The sequence below is a fragment of the Bubalus bubalis genome, chromosome 11 (assembly GCF_019923935.1).
Source record: "Bubalus bubalis isolate 160015118507 breed Murrah chromosome 11, NDDB_SH_1, whole genome shotgun sequence".
NCBI classification, from domain to species: Eukaryota; Metazoa; Chordata; class Mammalia; order Artiodactyla; family Bovidae; genus Bubalus; species Bubalus bubalis.
Window position 1 is genome coordinate 89,134,385 of NC_059167.1, and position 21,606 is coordinate 89,155,990.

General features: G+C 44.9%; 1 long non-coding RNA gene across 2 annotated transcripts in view; it reads right to left on the reverse strand.

Annotated features, from left to right (window-relative positions):
- Positions 1-5,711: 5,711 nt before the first annotated feature.
- Positions 5,712-21,606, reverse strand: part of LOC123328219 — a 41,004-nt gene continuing 25,109 nt past the window's right edge. The window contains exons 2-3 of one of the 2 annotated variants that reach the window (XR_006543022.2): positions 17,192-19,589; positions 5,712-5,951 (exon numbers count right to left, since the gene is read on the reverse strand). This is a non-coding gene — a long non-coding RNA (uncharacterized LOC123328219). Of the gene's footprint in view, positions 5,952-17,191; positions 19,590-21,606 lie in introns of those variants that run through there. The other variant, XR_006543021.2, reaches the window with a different exon arrangement.

The window sequence follows — 21,606 nt, forward strand, 5'->3', positions numbered from 1 at the left end:
ACTGAGCCTGTGCTCGAGAGCCCTGGAGCCGCAGCTACTGAAGCCTGCATGCTCTGGAGCCTGTCTCGGCAAGAGAAGCCACTCCAATAAGTAGCCCGTACACTGTAACTAGAGAGCAGCCCGTGCCCTTTGCAGCTAGAGAAAAGGTTGTGCAGCAATGAAGACCCAGCACAGCCAAAAATTAGTTAATTACTAATAATAAAGAACATAGCATATTGGTTGTTTAAAAAATGAGTTGGGAAGTATTCCCCTTTCATATGTTTTCTAGAAGAGAGCATATGTGAAAAGATCAGTTCAATGTCTTCTTTAAACACGTGGTAGAATTTGCCAGTGAAATCTGGTTCTGGAGTTTATTTTTCAGATGGCATTCAACTATAAATTCAGTTTCTTTAATAAATATAGGACTATTCATGTTACCTCTTTCTTCTTGGATGAGTTTTTCATAGTGTGTGACTTTCATGGATTTCATTCATTTCATCTAAGTTGTCTATTCTGTAGAATTGTTTGTATTATTATTACCTTATTACCATTTTAATGCATGTGAGGTCTATTGTGATAATTCGTCTTTCATTCCTCATACTGGTAATACATGTTTTCCTAGTCAGTCTACCTAAAGTTTGATCAATTTTATTCATTTTTTCAAAGAGCAAGTTTTTGTTACACTGATCTTTCTCTATTCTGTTTACCATTTCACTAAATTCTGCTCTTCATTATTTCCTTCCTTCTGCTTGCTTTAGGTTTATATTTCTCTTATTTTAGTTTCTGAAGGTGAACACTTAGATATTTGAGATTTTAAAAAATATAATCATTTAATACTATCAATTTTCCTCTAAGCAATGCTTAAACTGCATTTCACAAATTTTGGTATGTTTTATTTTCGTTCAGCTCAGAATATTTTCTAATTTCCCACGAGACTTTCTTTTTGACCCACGAGTTATTTAAAAGTGTGTTAAGTTCCAAGTTTTAGAGATTTTCCAGTTATTGTTCTGCTATAAATTTCTAGTTTAATTTCATTTTAATCAAATAACATACTTGGTATGATTTCAATATACATTTGTTAAGACTTGTTTTATGACCCAAGATACAGTCTTTCTTAGTGGAGATTCTTTGCACACTTGGAAAGACTATTTTCAGCTGGATTTTGATGGAATGGTCTATAAACCTCAATTAAATCCAGCTGATTTATGGCTCAGTTCTTCTATATCTTTGCCATTTTCTATTTATCTGCTCTATTAATTACTGAGAGAGGAAAGCTGAAGTTTCCAAATTTCCGTTTGGAGTTTCCATTTCTCCTTTCAGTTTGATCAATTTTTCCTTCATGCATTTTGGAGTCCTGTTATCATATGCATGCACATTTAGGATTTCTGTGTCCTCCTGGTGAACTGGCCTCTTTATTGTCATGTAATGTTGTCTCTTTATCCCTAGTAATTTGCTTTGCTTTGAAGCCCATTTTGATATTAATATAGCCACTCCAGCTTTCTTTTGATTGGTGTTTCCATGGTATATCTCAATATTTTTAAGAGCTTTATTGAAATATATTTCACATATCATATAGTTACCCATTTAAAGAATATTGTTCAGTGGTTTTTAGTACACATATTTCAATCTTTTAACCTATCTATATCATAATTATATACAGCATATTGTTGTATCTTTTTAAATCCATTTTGATCATTTCACTAATTGGTATGTTTAGCCCATTTCGATTTAATGTTATTATTGATATGTTTGGACCTAGTTCTGTTGTTTAATTATTTTATTTTTTGTTTGCTCTGTTTTTGTGTTCATCTGTCTCCCCTTTCCTTCTTTCCTTGGTTAAACTGTTTTTTGTATTTCATTTTAGTTTATTTCTTGTATTTTTACTGTATTCTTAGATAAATTTTTTTGTGATTGCAATATACATACTTAACTTTTTATTGTTTACTTAGAAGACAATAAGAAGAAATACTTTATTTACCACCTTAAATCGAATGTAGAAATCTCACCACCATAGAAGTCTCTTAAGCCAGAAAGAAAAACACCAATACAGTATACTAACGCATATATATGGAATTTAGAAAGATGGTAACAATAACCCTGTGTACGAGACAGCAAAAGAGACACTGATGTATAGAACAGTTTTATGGACTCTGTGGGAGAGGGAGAGGGTGGGAAGATTTGGGAGAATGGCATTGAAACATGTAAAATATCATGTATGAAATGAGCTGCCAGTCCAGGTTCGATGCACGATACTGGATACTTGGGGCTGGTGCACTGGGACGACCCAGAGGGATGGAATGGGGAGGGAGGAGGGAGGAGGGTTCAGGATGGGGAACACATGTATACCTGTGGTGGATTCATTTTGATATTTGGCAAAACTAATACAGTTATGTAAAGTTTAAAAATAAAATAAAATTAAAAAAAAAAAAAGAAGTCTCTTTACCCTCCTTCCTTTATAACTCATATAATAGATCTACGCTGAAAACTTCCTCTACCAATTCCATGGTTTTTGCTTTCAACTGTCAATCATATTTCAGATAACTCAAGAGAAGGTGAACAGTCTATTTACCCAGATAATTCTCATTTCTGTCATTCATCCTTCACTCCTGACGCTCCAAGTTTCCCTGTGGCATCACCTCCCTTCCACCTGAAGAACTGCCTTTAGTGTCTATTTCAGAACAGGTGTGATGGCAACAAAGACTCAATTTTTCTTCATCTCAGGATATTTTTATGTTCATTCCTAAAAGATGTTTTCACTGGATAATCTGGGTTAGTGGTTCATCTCTTTCAGCACTTCAAAAATGATACAAATGAACTTATTTACAAAACTGAAATAGACTCACAGACATAGAAAACAAATTTATGGCTACCAAAGGGGATAGAGGGGTAGGGGGAAAGAGATAAATTAGGAATTTGGGATTAACATATACACACTACAATATATAAAATAGGCAAACAGCAAGGACCTACTGTATAGCACAGGGAACTATACTTAATATCTTATGATAACCTATTACGGAAAAGTATCTGAAAAATAATACACACACACATACAATTGAATCGCTTTGCTACACACTTGAAAGTACTACATTGTAAATTAACTATGCCTCAATTTTTAAAAACAGTTGTTTTACTTCCTTTTTGTCCCTATAGTTTCTGATGAGATATCAACAGTCAAATAAATGTTCTGCTACAGATAAGGTGCTTTTCTCTCTAATTTCAAGGTCTTTTTCTTTGTTTTTAAAGAACTTTGATTCTCATATATCTAGGAGGTGATTTCTTTGAGTTTATCCTGTTTGAGATTTGTTGAGTTTCTTAAACCTAAACATTTGCAAAATATTCAGCAAGTATTTTTCAATTATTACTTCCTGAACTGCACTCTTCCTCCACTCTTTCTAGGACTGAAAAATGACATGAATGTTTAACTCTTTGGTATTGTCCCACAGGTTCTTGTGGTCCATGCATCTTGGAGAAGACTCTTGAGAGTTCCTTGGATTGCAAGGAGATCAAACCAGTCCATCCTAAAGGAAATCACTCCTGAATATTCACTGGAAGGACTGATGCTGAAGCTCCAACACCTTGGCCTCCTGATGAGCAGAACTGACTCATTGGGAAAGATGCTGATGCGGGGAAAGACTAAGGGCGGGAGGAGAAGGGGACAACAGAGGATGAGATGGTTGGATGGCATCACGGACTCAATGGACATGAGTTTGAGTGAGCTCCGGGAGTTGGTGATGGACAGGGAAGCCTGGCATGCTGCAGTCCACGGGGTCGCAAAGAGTCGGACACGACTGAGCGACTAAACTGAACTGAACATAGGTTCCTGAGACTTTGTTCAATTTTTTCAATCTTTTTTCTCTTCGTTGTTCAGATTGAACAATTTCTATTGATATATCTTCAAGATCACTAACTTTTTTGTCATCTCTATTCTGCTGCTATCAAGCCCATCTAGTTATTTTATTTTTTAAATTTTACTGAAGTATAGTTGACTTATAATGTTAATTCATGCTGTATAGCAAAGTGACCTAGTTATACATATATTTTTTTCACATTCTTTTCCATTATGGTTTATCACAAGATATTGAATATAGTTTCCAGTGCTGTAGAGCAAGACCTTGTTGCTTATCTATACGTAGCAGTTTGAATCCGCTAACCCCAAATCCCATTCTTACCCTCTCCTCTCCCCCTCCCCCTCGGCAACTGCAAGTCTGTGAGTCAGCTTCTGTTTGGTAGCTAGGTTCGTTCGTTTGTGTCGCATTTTAGATTTCATGTATAAGTGATATCACAATGGTATTTCTCTTTCTCTTTCTCACTCACTTCGCTTAGGATGATAGTCTTTAGGCCCATCCATCCAGTTATTTAAAATTTTTGGTCATTGAATTTTTCAGTCCTGTAATTTCCATTTGGCTCCTCTTCATATCTTCTATTTCTTTGTTGAGACAGTCTATCTTTTCACTCAAGAGCGCTCGCCCTTCCTTCTGTAATTTTTATTATTTTTGGTTGTGCCCAGTTTTCATTGCTGCATGTGGGCTTTCTCTATTTGTGGTGAGCAGGGGCCACTCCTCGTTGTGGACACAGGCTCTAGGAGCACGGGCTTCAGTTGTTGCAGCACTGGGGCTCAGCAGTTGCTGCACACAGGCCCAGTTGCTCCTCTACGGGCTTGTAGACTCTTTCCAGACCAGGGATCGAACCTGTGTCCCCTGCATTGGCAGGCAGATTCATATCCACTGTACCACCAAGGACGTCCCCCTTACTTCTTATAGTAGATACTTTAAAGTCTTTGTGTGATCATTTCAACATCCGTGTTTTCTCAGGGTTCATATTTATTGATTGCCTTTTAACTGAGAATTGAAATTTTTCTCATTCTTTATATCCTAAGTCATTTTAGATTGTATTCTGGACATTTTACATACCATGTTATGTGACTCTGGGTTTTGTTTATCAAGGAGAATGTTGATACACACACACATATATATATGTATGTGTATATATATTATATAAAATATATAATATTTATAACATATATAAATCTATATTGTAATATTATATACATATAATTGATCTAGACTAGATTCAGGCCATACATTTCAACCCCCTTTCTGGGCTCTGGTTCCAATATCGGTTGAGTTTCCAAAGCCTTTTGCAGTGTTGCTCAAGTGTGTCCTACACGTGCAACATCAGTGACCCGTCTGGCACCTGGGTGGCAGTCTGCCCCATGGTTCAGTTCTCAAAACCTTTCACATTCTGTTTAGGATCATTTCCATGCATCCACAGTTTGCAGGTGATCCCAGAAGTTCATACACAAAGTTATAGGATCACTTACTTGTGCTCTCTTCTCTCAATCACCCAACACTTTCTAAATCCATGGGGGCTTCCTTCCTCATCCTCCGGCCAGAAATCTGGGACTGTAGGTTCCCAGTTCTGCTATGTACTTCCTATGATGGCATCTGCATCTGGGGCGAAGCAATGGGAGGACAGAGAGTAGGGGTGGCGGGAAGCAAAAACAGTTTGCCCAAGGTCTTCCCTGATGGCTCAGTTGGTAAAGAATCCACCTGCAATGCAGGAGACCCCGGTTCGATTCCTGGGTCGGGAAGATCCCCTGGAGAAGGGAAGGGCTACCCACTCCAGCATTCTTGGGCTTCCCTGGCAGCTCAGCTGGTAAAGAACCTGTCTGCAGTGCGGGAGACCTGGGTTGGATCCCTGGGTGGGAAGATCCTCTGGAGCAGGGAAGGGCTACCCACTCCAGTATTCTGGCCTGGAGAATTCCATGGACTGTATAGTCCATGGGGTCACAAAGAGTCGGACACAACTGAGCGGCTTTCACTTTCACTCCTTTCACTTGTGTTCACAGGTCTTCTGGTAGAGAGAGGGTTTTCCTTCTCTCAGAATTTTGGGTGCCCTCTTGACTGATGATGTCATCACCATTGCCATTACCACCACCGCAAGACTGCCTGGAGGCTAGGATGGCAGACCTTGGGAGAAAAACGAAAAGGAACAAACAGGAAAACTCTCCTTCATATCCTTAGGAGGCCCTTTCCTACTCCTCAGGCCAGAAAGAGAGCTCTATCTTGAAGCTCTTCTGTCTGTACCTGGTACACCCTTCCAGTCTGCCTCTGAGTGCAGGCCAGGCAACACTGGAGGGAAGAAAAATGAGATACTCACCCCAGTTCACTTGTACTTCAAACTCTTGTTTCCTTCTCTAATCTATTGGATATCAATTACCTTGGGACTTCCCTTTGGTCCAGTGGCTAAGACTCCGCATTCCCAATGCCTGGGGCCCGGGGATTGATCCCTGGTCAGGAAACTAGATCCCACATGCTGCAACTAAGACCTGGTATGGCCCAATAAAATAAATATTTGGGGCTTTCCTGGTGGCTCAGATGGTAAAGAATCTGCCTACAATGCGGGAGACCTGAGTTTGATCTCTGGGTTGGGAAGATCCCCTGGAGAAGGAAATGGCAACCCACTCCAGTATTCTTGCCTGGAGAACCCCCAAGGACAGAGGAGCCTGGCGGGCTACAGTCCATGGGGTCGCAGAGTCGGGCACGACTGAGTGACTTTCACTTTTTTCACTTACCTTTTAAGTTCTCAAATAGTTGGTCCATACATTCTATCCAGGGCTTATAACTGCATTCCATAGGAGACAGGTAGAGTATATTTACTCCATCTTTCCCAGGACTAGTCTGCCATCCATTGGGTTTCTTTTAAAAATATATTTTATCCAATTATAGTTGATTTACAATGTTGTATTAACCATTGGGTTTTAATTTCAATTATATCTGTCACTTCTAGAGGTTCTATTTGGTTCTTTTTCAGATTCATCTGATCACTTTTGCTACTCCCATTCTTTGGTCATAGATTCAATCATCTCTAATTTCTTAAGCAAACTCCACATAATTACTTCATACTTTGTAACAGATAATTCTAATATCTTCAGTTGTTGTTGGTCTGATTCAGCAGTGTTGTTTCTGCTGACTCTCATTTCATGTAGCTTCTATTTAATGGTTTTAGTATGATCTTCTGTTCCTCAGAAGTTTATCTGTGTGAATTCTTTGAAGCCTAGATTTAAAGTGTGTTTCTCCAGGGAGCATTTGCAATTACTTTGTCAGGCATCTGGGGAACACTTTAAAATGCATGTATTTAGTTTTTTCGGAGGAGGGGAGCACAGGAAGCAATATGGGCAGCGCGATGCTGGCGCCATACACCCCTGAAACTGGTCTTGTCCTGGAGATTCTCAGGGAAGACTCTTCTCTCCTCTGCTCCAACCCCAGTGAAGACAGAGGCAGACAAATCTCTGTAGATAATATTTTTCCTAGTTTTCTAGCCCTTTGGGATCCTAGGTTTATGCAGGAGCTTACTTTCTCACTTTGGTTGGGTCCCAAGAATTATCTTCTCTTCCCTAAGCTGTGTAGCCTGTTGAAGCCAGACTTTGGGTCACCAGAGATAGGCAGATACATTGGCTCCAAAACCTCTGTGGATTCAAGATTTCCTGATGCTTCTGAACTTTGACATTTCCCTTATTTTCTGTCATCTAAGGAGATCAGTCCTGGGTGTTCTTTGGAAGGACTGATGCTGAAGCTGAAACTCCAATACTTTGGCCACCTCATGTGAAGAGTTGACTCATTGGAAAAGACTCTGATGCTGGGAGGGATTGGGGGCAGGAGGCAAGGGGACAACAGAGGATGAGATGTCTGGATGGCATCACCGACTCAATGGACATGAGTTTGGGTGAACTCCGGGAGTTGGTGATGGACAGGGAGGCCTGGCGTGCTGTGAATCATGGGGTCACAAAGAGTTGGACACGACTGAGTGACTGAACTGAAGCTATGTCTTTGAAAAGTATTTTTAAAAATTTATTCAGCATTTTAGGTGTAATATCCCAGGGAATTTCTCTATATATAGCTATTGGAAATGACATCTTTGGCTTCTGATAGGGGAATTCCCCCAGATCACAGCTATTGTAATAGTTAATGACCTTGGTTTTATTTCTCCCAGCTAGTTTCATATTTGCTACTGATTATATTTTTCTCCCTCTCCCTGGCTTGGTCAACTTTCTCTTTATTCCTTATGTCAAATTGCTTCACCACTGTCATCATTTGCTTATTCAGAACTTCTACTCTGCTTTTCAGTTTTGCTGCTGGTTTTGCCCATTTACTTCTCCCCTGGCCTTTTAAAAGAGCTCTTTTATACACGGCTGCACTGGGTCTCCATTGCTAAGCCCAGGCCTTTCTCTAGTTGATGCTGGGGGAGGGGAGGGGGCTACTCTCCACTTGCAGTGCATGGGCTTCTCATGCAGTGGCTCCTCTTGTCGTGGAGCACAGGCTCTCAGGCTCATGGGCTTCAGTCGTTATGGCGCACGGGCTTAGCTGCCCTGTGACATGTGGAACTGTCCCAGAGCAGGGATCAAACCTGTGTCCCTTGCATTGGCAAGTGGACTCTTAACCACTGGACCACCAGCGAAGTCCTAGAGGATCTTTAGAACACTTTTATTCTCTATTCTCCAAAACATCCTCTCCTTTCCAAGGATTTGCTAATAGTTTAGACCAACGATGTCCAAAAGAATTTTCTGCAATATTGGAAATGTTCTATACCCAATGTCCAGTCCAGCAGCCACTACCCATGTGGCCATGAAACACGTGAAAAGTGGCTAGTGCAACTGGAGAACTGAATATTTGATTGTATTTAATTTTAATGAATTTAAATGTAAAAAGCCACCTATGACTAGTGGCTACCCCACTGAATACTGCAGACTATTTCATTTCTGACTTAGTAAGTTTTCCCTTATAGAATGGCTTTGTTTCAAGAATTCCTACTTTACAAATTACAAATTATTATCACATCATCATCCATTTCGATTTAGCTACATGTAGTCATTTCTTCTTATACATCAAATATTCCTTATATATCTTTTCATCCTGTATCTTGAAATCTGTCTTCTAACCCCAGTTTCATTTGGTATGAGTATTTTGTTCAGTCTTTTTTTTTTTTTCAGATTTTTTTTTAATGTGGCCATTTTTAACGTCTTTATTGAATTTGATACAATATTGCTACTGTTTTTTTTTTGTTATTTTGGCCATGAAGCATGCGGGATCTGAGCTCCCTGACCAGGGATTGAACCCACACTCTCTTCATTGGAAGGCAAAGTCCTAACCACTGGACCATCAGGGGAGTCCTTGTTCAGTCTTCATGCGCCCCCAGAATTAATGGCATCTTGACTGGGGCAAAGACATGAATCACAAATCTTTACCCTGGTAATCTGCGGGAGTTTTGTGGCCCAGCCTTACAGATGTAAAGACTGATGTTGGTTTATCTTTGAAAGCTACCTCTTCTCACCTGTTCAAACCTGTATCACGCCCCCTTTATCCTTGGGCGGCAGGTACAAAGACTACAAACCAAGGTACATGATAAACAGAACTTTCCTTATCTAACTGAATTGTATTTCTATTTTGAGCCCTCATGTCACTTGGATGGAGGACAGGTCATCTTAGTCAAGACTACGTCTCAGTTCTTGAGTTGGGGTGGTGATTATGCGGTGCTGAGGCAGGGGAGGGGGAACATGAGGCAGATTCAGTTCTTGGGGATCTGCCTTGCTGTCCTCCCCCAAGAGGTCTGGACATCAGGCACTGGTGTCCACGGACCATACATGGCCTCCCTCTGGGCCTCCCTCAGCCTCTCGGGGTCCTCCCGCCTTCTGTACCTCACCTATACCACACTCCTGTGCCTATCAGATGCATGCTGCTAGGTCCACACCTCTCCAGGCTGTGGAAATATTCGTGGGCACACAGAGGCCTTCTGCTGCTCCTGGGAGCTCTGTGAGGACACATCAGGCCCACCTGCCTGGGCATACCCACCGGGTGACTTCTGCTTCCACTCCAGCACCTGTCATGGCACAAGGAGGTCCAGGCCCCTCCCAGCTCATCTGCCCCAGAGGCCAAGGCCTTTTCATGCTTGGACTCCCCAGACCTAACTGGGATATCTGTCTTCTCTTCTCACTTCTCCTATGAGTCTCCTCCCTCCCCAGCTCATGGAATCTTTATTTAGTGTGGGGGGCCACACAGGGATTGAGCAGCAAAGACTGGATTGATATCCAGATGTCCAGACATCCAAGACAGGCTCTTCTCAAGCCTGCAGTGAGCCTGCACAAAGAAGGATGCAGCCTGCCCTGTGCAGGAGTGCCTGAGAACCCCTCAGGGACAGGACTTAGCTGCCAGGAAGGAAGTACTCCATAAACACTGGACAAGGTTGAGGCCACCCAGGCAAGAGGTCTGCAGCACAACATCACTCTTCTTGTATGGTTGAACCCCCACTGTGGGCCTGACTCCATCACTGCTTGACTCATTAGCCAGGGAGCTGTGAGGACTGGAGCCAGGAAAGAGGAGAGGATAAGAGATGAGTGAGTGTACCCCAGCTGGTACACAGCACATTGCCTTTTCAAAAACTTTTTATTTTGTATTGGGGTATAGCTGGTTAACAATGTTGTGATGGTTTCAGGTGAACAGTGAAGGGATTCAACCATACACATATATACATGTATCCACTCTCCCCCAGACCCCTCTCCCAACCAGGCTGCCACATAACACTGAGCAGAGTTTCATATGCTATACATTAGGTTCTTGTTGCCTATCCATTTAAAATATAGCAGTCTCACATTACCATTTGAAGAATCAAAGAGAGAGATTCTTCTTCATCCCCATTTTATAGATGGGAAAATTGAGGCTTCACGAGATTGAGTAACTTTCCCAAGGTCATAGAGCAAGTAACTGGAGAAACTGGATTCAAGTCAGCTTGAACACTGAGCCCCAAACCTCCATACCACACAGTCTCTTCCCCACCAGCTCATGATGACACCCATTGGGCAGATGAGGGAACTGAGGCCAGAGGAGAGAAGCGACTTGCTCAAGAGAGTAGAAGAGCTGGACCCAAACCCAAGACTACATGCAGGGCTGTTGAACCTCAGTGCTCCCTGCCTACTTGGGGTCCCAAGCTAACGGGAAGACAGATCCCCAAGTTCCTGTCCTGGGGATTGGCCATCGGGTAGGCATAGAGCCTTTCAAGTCCAGCTCCTGGCCCCATGGGGCCACCAGCTGTGTCACACTGACACCGTCAGCAAGAGAATGCCACCAACACCCTGCACTCCCTCACCTGCCCTGCCAGTGCGCTTGAACCACGATGGGCACCTGCAGTTCAGAAAGCAGGCTCCAAGGCCCTGCTGAATAGACAGCATGTGGCTCCACCCCCTGGCCATAGCTGATTGGACCAGAAGAAGACACCCGACCCGGGTTGGGCCAATCAGCTTCTCTCCTGGGTTTCCAGCGGCCCCAATTCTCCTTCCCTCCAGCTGTGGCCCCTGGGGCCATCCTCCAGGCCAGGTTGGGGACAGGAGTATCAGGGAGGCCAGTACAGTGGCCATGACAAGGGTCCTTTCAGATTTATACCTGGGGAACATAACTGACCGATGCCTTCAGCAGCTCCACTCTGGGCCTTAAAGACCATTTTACACGTAGGAAAACTGAGGCTCAGAGAAGAGGATGATGTGGTCAAGGGGAGGGAAGACCACCTCAACAGCTGGACATGAGCAGACAGCTCTCAAACTTCAGTTTGATAGTCAGTAGTATTTAAAACTGAGAGAGAGGGACCCCCTGCAGCCCAGCACACACAGCTTTCCAGCACACCCAGTGGGCCAGCAGGTGCCAATGTGTGCCAAGCCCAGGACCTATTCCCCCTAAAACCCAGATGCAGGGAATTCACTTCTCCTGGGACCCAGGCATCACTATCCCTTCAGCCCCAGAGCCATGCCCCTGTTGGACAATCCCAGTTCTGGGGCTCTTCCCACACACAGAGGCCTGAGGCAGAGTGGAATACTACCAGAAAGGGATAGTTATACAGACATTATGTCCGTGTTTTATTATCCAGGAATTCATCAGGCACCTACTATGTGCAAGACACAGTGACAGCAGAACATTCCAGGAACTGCCAGGATTTGGAGATACCTGGAAATCAGAGACTGAGCATTCATACTCAGAGTTCTGTGACCTTGAGCAAGTTACTCAGCCTCTCTGATCCTCTGTTTCCTCATCTACAAATGGATTATATGAGAATTTCATGTTAGAGAGCACAACAAACCGACAAAAGCAGACTTCACAATTAATCAGGAATATTAGTGCCAGGGGGCTTCCCTGATGGCTCAGTCAGTAATGAATCTGCCTGCAATGTGGGAGACCCAGCTTTAATCCCTGGGTGGAGAAGATCCTCCAGAGAAGGGAATGGCTACCATTCCAGTATTCTTGCCTGGAGAATTCCGTGGAGAGAGGAGCCTAGTAGACTACAGTCCAGTGTCACAAAGAGTCAGACACGACTGAGGAACGAACACCGTGGGCTTCCCTGGTGGTTCAGACAGTAAAGAATCTGCCTGCAATGGCTCCAGGTATGACTTCTGTCCTTGAAGGAAAGAGCCGGGCACTGACATGGATCTGATGCTTTATTCTGGGCACCCAGAGACGAGCCTCCCACACACAGCTCAGCAGCTAGAGCCTGTGCACTGGGCAGCCATCTGCCTTCTGAAGGGCAGGGTCCAACAGGAGTCTGGCCCAAGGCTTGCATCTTTCTCCTCTACCACCAAACCTCCTTCCACAAGAGAAGACTCTTCCGGCTAAAGCCAAGAGCTCAGAGGAGATGCAAGACAGGATGGGAGTCAGGGCTTTGCAGCTTGTATGCCAATGGGGAAGTTTCCGTGTTTAGAAAGACTCAGATAAGGAGCAGACATGGAATCAATCCTACAGGAGGGGCTACTCAACTGGACATCTTCAACCCGAGTTACCTAGATAAACACTAATTGTCTGTATATCAGGAGACAGATGTAGTTACTGGGGAGTTCAGTGGAAAGAAAGCTCAGACCCAAATGGAAAAACCCAGGAGGTCTTCCTAGAGGAGGTTGCATTTAGCCAAGTTTTGAAAGATGGTGTGGTGACTAAGGGAGAAGTCAGGACACTCTGGGGGGAAGAAGCAGCATGAGAAGAGACTAGGAGATGGGAATGGGGTAGGTAGCTTGCCTGGAGTGGGGCAGGAAAGAAGGACAAGAGTGGAAAATGGGGCCATAGGTAACAAGTAGGGATCAGCTTCTGAAGGCCCTAAATGCCCTTGGTCAGGAGTTTGATATCTACCTTGTTCTGCAGAGGAACCAGGATGAGATTTTGAGCACAGGAGTAATGTTCTCAATGTGTAAGAGTGAGATAGATGCCCCAAGGCATTCTGCAATCATAGGTGTCCCCAGCAGATGCCAGAAAGTTTTTGCCAGCTTTTGCATTTCCTTTAAATGGTCTCACCTCTCTCTCTGCATTTTCATCAGAGATCTAGTAAAGCTCTGAACTGTATGTATCATGAGCCTGTCACACATCTCCTGTGTATCATTCCAATACAAAGGGGCACTTAAACACACACAAACAAACCCACTCAGAGGGCCATGCAGGTTGCCAAGTCCATTTCTGGGCTGCATGGCCAATATTGGCCACCAGAGGGCGCCTCCAGCATCCCAGTAAAGAAAGCTCCCAGATGGGCTTAAGAACCCACCCCAGGCAGAAGGGTCGTAGAAGCCAAGTTCACCTTCCTCATCTTCCATGTAAGGAAACGGAGGCTTAGAGAGCAGGGTGATGTGGTCAAGGGGAGGGAGGAGGGAGTGGGTACCTCAGCAGCTGGACCTGAGCAGATGGCTCATAAACTTCCATTTGAAAGTCAACAGGAGGACTTCCCTGATGGTCCAGGGGCTACGACTCCTGTTCCCAATTCAGGGGGCCCAGGATGGATCTTTGGTCAGGGAACTAGACCCGACATGCTGCAACTAAGAGTTTGCACGCCACAGCTAAGGATCCTGTGTGGCACAAATAAGACCTGGTGCAGCCAAACAAATATTAACAGGAAGCAAAGCAAGAAAGTCAACAGGATTAAGACTGAGAAAGAGATATCCTCCGGGCCAGTACACACCACCACTACTCCAGGAAGGAGTAAAATAGGGACAAGAACTGCAGCCAAACCAAGCTCTTGGCTTCCTGGATTGAGTCTATGTCATTCTCCTAAGAGTCATTCACTGACTTGTTCTTTCTTCACTCACTCCCTCATCAGGTATCAGACATGTCAGGGGAGACAGAGAGATGATCGACTCCATTTCTGACTCCCACTGAGTGCAGATTGGGAGGGGCTGAGGGCCTGAGCATGCAGGACTCGGGAAGGGTGGTCACTGTGTGGCAGGAGAAAGGTCAGGAGGCAGAAGGGACAGCCCGGGAAAGGACTGGCTGGGATGAGCCCAAGGTTCTGGCTCGGGTGTCACAAGGACCCACTCAGGGCCACTCTGTTCACAACACATCCCCAGCGTCTGGTGGCTTGAGACTGATGGATGAATGAATGAGCAAATGAGGCCAGTGACCAAGTGAAGAAAATACTTGAACCCTTACCACAGACAAGGGATTGCTGTTCAGTCACTCTGTCACATCTAGCTCTTTGTGACCCCACGGACTGCAGCATGCCAGGCTCTCCTGCCTTTCACTATCTCCAGAGTTTGCTCAAACTCATGTCCATTGAGTCGATGATGCCATCCAACCATCTCATCCTCTGTTGCTCCCTTCTCCTCCTGCCCTCAGTGTTTCCCAGCATCAGGGTCTTTTCAAGGGATTGTGTGTGTTAGTTGCTCAGTCCAGCTCTTTGTGACCTCATGGACTGTAGCCCACCAGGCTTCTCTGTCCATGGAATTCACCAGGCAATAATACTGGAGTGGATTGCCGTTCCCTTCTCCAGGGGATCTTCCCAACCTAGGGATCAAACTCTGGTCTCCTGCATTGCAGGCAGATTCTTTACCATTTGAGCTACAGGGAAGTCCTATAATTAATTTATATTAATTTATAAATTTCAAGGGATTAATGTCTATTATTTATAAAGAGCCTCTAAAAGTAGAGAAAGAATAAACCAACAACCTCCTAGAAAAATGGGCTAAAAATATTGCCAGATAGTTCACAGAAAAAGAAATCCAAATGGCCCTTAGTCATATGAAACGATGATCAACCTCAATCAAGTAAAAGAAATGCAAATCAAAATGACTCAGAGATACCATTTCCTACCTATCCGACTGGCAAAAATCTGAAAGTTTGGCAACACATTCTGCTCCGGAAGCTATGGGGAAACAAGCCCTGTGCAGCTGATGGGAACGCAAAATGGTACAATCTGTTTGCAGGGGAACTGGGCGACAGCTAGCAAAATCACCATCTATGTTCAAGCTGTGACTTGGGAATTCCACTGCTAGGAATGCACTCCAACTGGTACGCCAAAAGATGGAAGTACAGGGTTTTTTACTACAACTCTATTTGTAACAGCAAAGGGCTGGAAAGAAGGAAAATGTCCATAAGCAGGGGACTGTGGTTATCAACACAAAGGAGGCCTCTGATGATAAAGAACAGAGGAGCTCTCAACAGACCACTGTGGGGGATATTGCAGGGCAAGATGTAATGTGAATCAAACAAGGTAGGGGAGAGTGTGGCTGTGTACTCACACTTAACTAACAAAAGAAGGGAGGGATGTGAATATATGTGTATATCGACATATTTTATATACATACACACACATATGGGTGTACACGTATATAAATCAATGGAAGGATAAAGCTCAGATATGCAGATGACACCACCCTTACGGCACAAAGCGAAGGGGAACTAAAGAGCCTTTTGATGAAAGTGAAAGAGGAGAGTGAAAAAGCTGGTTTAAAATGCAACATCCAAAAAACGAAGATCGTGGCATCCGGTCCCACCACTTCATGGCAAATAGATGGAGAAACAATGGAAACAGTGAGAAACTGTATTTTCTTGGGCTCCAAAATCACTGCAGATGGTGACTGCAGCCATGAAATTAAAAGACCCTTGCTCCTGGGAAGAAAAACTATGACAAACCTAGATAGCATATTAAAAAGCAGAGATATTACTTTGTTGACAAAGGTCCATCTAGTCAAAGCTATAGTTTTTCCAGGAGTCATGTATGAATGTGAGAGTTGGACCATAAAGAAAGCTGAGTGCTGAAGAATTGATGCTTTTGAACTGTGGTGTTGGAGAAGACTCTTGAGAGTCCCGTGGACTGCAAGGAGATCAAACCAGTCAATCCTAAAGGAAATCAGTCCTGAATATTCATTAGAAGGACTGATGCTGAAGCTGAAGCTCCAATACTTTGGCCATCTGATGCAAAGAGGTGATGTATTGGAAAAGATCCTGATGATGGAAAAGATTGAAGGCAGGAGAAGAAGGAGATGACAGAGGATGAGATGGTTGGATGGCATCACTGACGTGATGGACGTAAGTTTGAGCAAGCTCTGGGACTGAGTAATGGACAGGGAAGCCTGGCGTGCTGCAGTCCATGGGTCACAAAGAGTCAGATACGACTGAGCAACTGAACTGAACCTAACTGAAGGATAAAGCATAATTTTTTTCAAATTAATAATTAGAGGAAGGGGGAATGGGATGAGGAGGGCACAAATGGAAGTTATACCTTTGTAAATATATTCTGTATCATAGACTTTGTAACTATAGATAAAATTTTAAATAAATTCATAAAAGATGAAAGTAAAATGAAGCAAATAAATACATACATTGAATTAGTGACATAACCACAAAGAGAAGAACTATCCCAAGTGACTTCCTAGCAAAGTAATTTAAAGACATGTGAACCAAACACAATGTGAAGACCTTATTTGCATTCTGATTCAAACACCCAAGTTGCAAAAAAAAAAAAACAAATTAAGTTATGACATTCAGGAGACAATCAGGAAGTGAGCCCTGACTGGATATATATTAACTGGGATAATGGCATGTTTTAGATGTGATAACAGTACCATGGAAAGGTAACATTGAATATTTATGAATAAAATGGTATGACATCTGGGATTTGCTTCAAAAATAATTGGGTCGTGGTGGGTGGGGTGAGGAAACACGATCCAAGGCTGATAAGGAGGTAGTTGCTGAAGGCTGCTGATGAGTAAGTGGAGGTTCAGTAAAGTACTGTTCTTTCTACTTTCTTAGATGTTGGAAATTTTCATAATGAAACATTAAAAAAAACAAAACCTGGCACTTGGTCAGGGTGTGGAACAATTGAAACTTGAACATTACTAGCGGTAGTGTAGTCTGGAAGCTTCTTATGACAAACTTAATCCACACACGATCCAACAGGCCCACTTCTGGATACTTACCTAGAGAAATGGAAACTTCAGTTCAGTCAGCTCAGCTCAGTTCAGTCGCTCAGTCGTGTCCAACTCTCTGTGACTTACATTTGCCCAAAAGAGAGATGCTTTCAGTTAGGAGCAGAATTCCTGCTGGCATTTGTCAAGATGTTCAAGTTAGAGTTTAGACTTTAGAAGGTTATTATTATTTTGAAAATAGTACAGCCATTCCAGATAACACTTTGGCAGATTCCTATAACGCTAAACATACACTTATGACTCAGTACTCCCACTTCGAGGTATCGTCCCCAGAAAAATGAAAATTCCTTTTTGCACAAAAACCTACACATGAACGTTTGCAGCGGCATTATTCATAATTGCCAAGCACGAGACACGATCCAAATGTTCATTAACCGATGAGGAGACGCATAAATCGCCTGTGTGCTCTGTTGCTTCAGTCATGTCCGATTCTTTATTGACTCTGTGGACTGTAGCCTGCCAGGCTCCTCTGTCCATGGGATTTTCCAGGCAGGAATACTGGAGTGCGTTGTCATTTCCTTCTCCAAAGGATCTTCCCAATCCAGGGATCAAACCTGAACCTTCTGCATCTCTTGCATCTCAGGCTGATTCTTTACTGCCAGGCCACTGAGGAAGCCCCAATAAATTACCTACACCTATACAACTCAGAATCTATACAATTCATACGGAAATAAAACTCACTGGGCAATAAAAAAGGAACCAAGTACAAATACACGGAAGAACTCAAATGACTCTCATATGCTGTTATGCTGAGTAAAAGATGCCAGATTCAAAAGGTTGCCTGCTGCGTGATTCCATTTACATGGCATTCTGGAAAAGGCAAAACTATAGGGACAAAAAATAGATCAGGGGCTGGGAGGAGGAGGAAGTGCTGGCGACAAAGGAGCAGGAAGGAAATACTGATGGAAATATTCAATAGCTTGATTATGGTGGTGTTTACACCACTGTTGAACATTTGTCAAACCTCACACAATAAAAGGGATGAGCTTACAATATGTAAATTGTACCTCAGTGAATTCTACCCCCAACAAACAAAAACCTGGCACCTGGTAGATGATCAGTTGAATGTTGATTGAAAGTCAGATGGATGAGTGGGCAAAGAGAGTCCAGAAAGAAGAGTAGGTGAGAGCAGGAACGTGCCTGTGTGAGGGGCTGGGGGGCCTATGGGAGCCCTGAGCGGGGTGACCAGGGGCAGCGGGACATCCCAGGTGGAGGCCCCAAGACCACAGGGACTTGGACATCAGCTGACCTCTACTCTCCCTCTCTCTCTGGACCCTGCCCGTCCCCACAGTGAATGCCGAGTCCCCAGCTACTGCCTCCAGGAACAGTAGTTTCAACCCAAACACGCTCACTCTTGGGAGGACTCAGTCTCGCTGAGGCCTAAGTCCAAGTTCCTCTGGGTTCTCAGATAGGCGGGTACACAGAACGAACCCAAAGCTGCCTCCCCACCGGGGCTTTCCTGTCCTCCCTGTGTCCTGCCTGAACCTCAGGAAACAGAGGCTCCATCCTTCTACTAGACATGGAGTGCTCCCCACAGGCTTGGTGGTGAGCAGAGCCCAGAGCCACCTCTCCCCACTCACTGCCATCATCATTGCTCCACAGGGGCCTTGACCCAGGGCTTGGGGACTCTGGGGGAGACAACGTCCCTTCCCTGAAAGACTGTTAGTGTAATCTGATTGGAGAACACAGATCTCTCCCACAAAGAGCTCTCAGGTTGATGGAAACCCAGACACGCTTTTGTGATTCTCACGCTTGACAGCCTCCCTAGTTTAAGCCTGTACCAAATCCTAGTTTCTTGAAGATGGAGTTACAAAAGGCAAAAGTGCTTTGACTATTGTTGAACATGGGGAGCAAGGAGGGACAACGTGGGTCCAAACCTGTGAGGAGAAGGTCCAGATGTGGTAACCGTGGGAGGTGTTGACTTAAAGGGGAAAGAAAACTTTGCAGCAAGTTTTGCAGGATGAGTCGATGTTGTTGAAAGGCTGTAGGGGGAGCTAGAAGAACGTAAGCATCCGTGGGCAGCTCTAGGGAGTAACTCAAGCTTTGGGGAACTTTCAGGAAGTTTCTAAACACAATGTCCCTGGAGGCATGTGTGGCACTTCACCTATAAAGACCAATCATCATACCTTCTCCCACAATTATTAGAAAGATCAAGTGTTCCTACCTAGGTGAAACTAAGACAAAGGAGTTGTTTGGGGAAGAAAACAAAAGGCTGCCAGAAACCAGGACAGCCAAACGGCACTGGGTTGTGTTTTGAGCCAGTTTCTTGCAGTGTAGTGGACGGAGTGCAGGGAGTCAGAGAACTCTGGTCTCAGTCCTGTCTCCACCAGAGTGGGGCTGTGTGGCTTCGGGCAGGTCACTGCTCCTCTCTGGGCATCAGTTTCCACATCTGTAAAATGGGCATAATACCTCGCTCAGTTGCTGTGAGGATGAAATGAGAGAAACATGTTGGTGTATCCGGTGTCCATGAAGCCCAGCCCTCGACAGGGCTTGGGGAATGAAGGTGATTGCAATAGGAAGGTCAGTCGGCCTCCCAGCGTCACCGTGAGGAGGCTAAGAGGAGCACAGGCTTCAGGAGGTTCTGAGGTGGCAGAGTGGCTAGAATCTGGGTCGCACTGGTGAAACTCGGCCTACTGAGGAGGGCCCTGCCTGGGGGTGGGACCTCAAAAACCATGGGGGCAGCTGGGCAGCATGCTGAGCATTTGGCCTTGGACTCAAGTCCTGGTTGTATTGCCCACAAACCAGGGGATCCTAGTTGGGTGTCTATTTCTCTGCCCCTCACTTTCCTCTTCTGGAAAGTGGGGATACTATGCCTGCATCACAGAGTTCAAAGTGTGGGTGGCTGGGTCCAAGGTTAGCATGTTCCCAGCAGCCTGTGCCCAAGTCCGCCTTTGCCCCTCAACTCCCCCCATCTGGGGGACTTAGAGGAAGCAGAATCTGAGAGGAGGGGAGAAGGCAGAAGCCCTGCATGACCAGACCCAGAGAGGGGAAGGAACCCCTGCAAAGTCTCCCAGCACATTAGAGGTACGCCCGGGTGCTTCCTGGAGGGGGTGGACTTCTGAGAGCAAAAAGCCTCCCTGAACTTTCAAGGGGTTCTGATGTCTGAATCTGTGTCCCTGTCTGTCTCTCACCCTGTGACTTTCCGGCGCTTCCCTCACATTCACCAGGGGTGCCTGCCTTTCCTCAGTTTGCGGGGAGTGACCATCTGTGAGGGCCTCAGGAACCTCAGCTGCAGACACAGCACCGTCCTGTTCTCAAGAGATCAGAGAGAGGGGAGGCTTCGAGCTGCTGTGAGGTCTGGGGAGAAGGCAGGAACTTCCAAAAGTGAGTCCATGCCAGCGTCCCCAGGCCCCAGCCTGAGGAGCATTGCTCTAGGAATGCACGCAGACGGGAGGGCAGGAGACAGGAGGCCTGAGGAGGAAAGCACGAGAAAGCACAAGAGGCCTGAGGAGGAAAGCACGAGAAGGCTGAGCCATGAGTTTCATGAGGTCAGGGGCCTCCTCTCTCTTAATAGCTTGAGGTCTGGGGGCAAATTCCTAGTAGTTCCTGCTTCAAAATATACCCAGGCCTTATCTTTCAGTGATATATACTGACATATTTATGGATGAAATAACATGATATCTGGGATTTGTTTCAAAATAATCCAGTTGTCAAGAGGGGTGAAAAGTCTGTATGAAACAAAATTGGCTGTGAGCTGATGATGGTTAAAGTGGGTGATGGGGCCATGGGAGCTCCTTGCATAATCCTTGCTACTTCTGTATGTGTTTGACATTTTCCATGACCAAAAGTTCCTACATCCACAATCAGCCATTTTTCTCTAGCTCCAAAATCACTGCTCCACAGCCAGCCCTTGCATGGATGCAACCTCCTCACAGGCCAGCCTGCTTCGGTCAGGCCCCTCCAGCCTATTCTCAACACCACCAGCAGAGGGAGCCTGTTACAATGTGAGGTCCCCGCTCAAACCCTCCTGTGGCCCCATCTCACTCAGAGAACCCCGGCCTCCGAGTCCACACTCCATCTCACCTCTGCTGCCTCTCCGGCTCCTCTCCAGCCACACTGGCCTCTCTTCAGCCTCCCACAGTCTCCTTCATGACCCCAAGGGCCCTATGTGCTAAGGGAGATTGGAGGGAAGGTCTGACTTAACGAGACTTCAGAGAGGATCCTAGGTGGCACAGTGGTGAAGAATCTGCCTGCCAATGCAGGAGATGCAAGTTTGATCCCTGGGTTGGGAAGATCCTCTGGAAGAGGAAATGGCAACCCACTCCATTACTCTTGCCTGGGAAATTCCATGGACAGAGAAGCCTGGTGGGCTACAGTCAGTCCACGGGGTTACAAAGAGTCAGGGACGACGGAGCACAGGGCCAGTACATGCAGACACGCAGAGAGCATTCACCCATGACACTCAA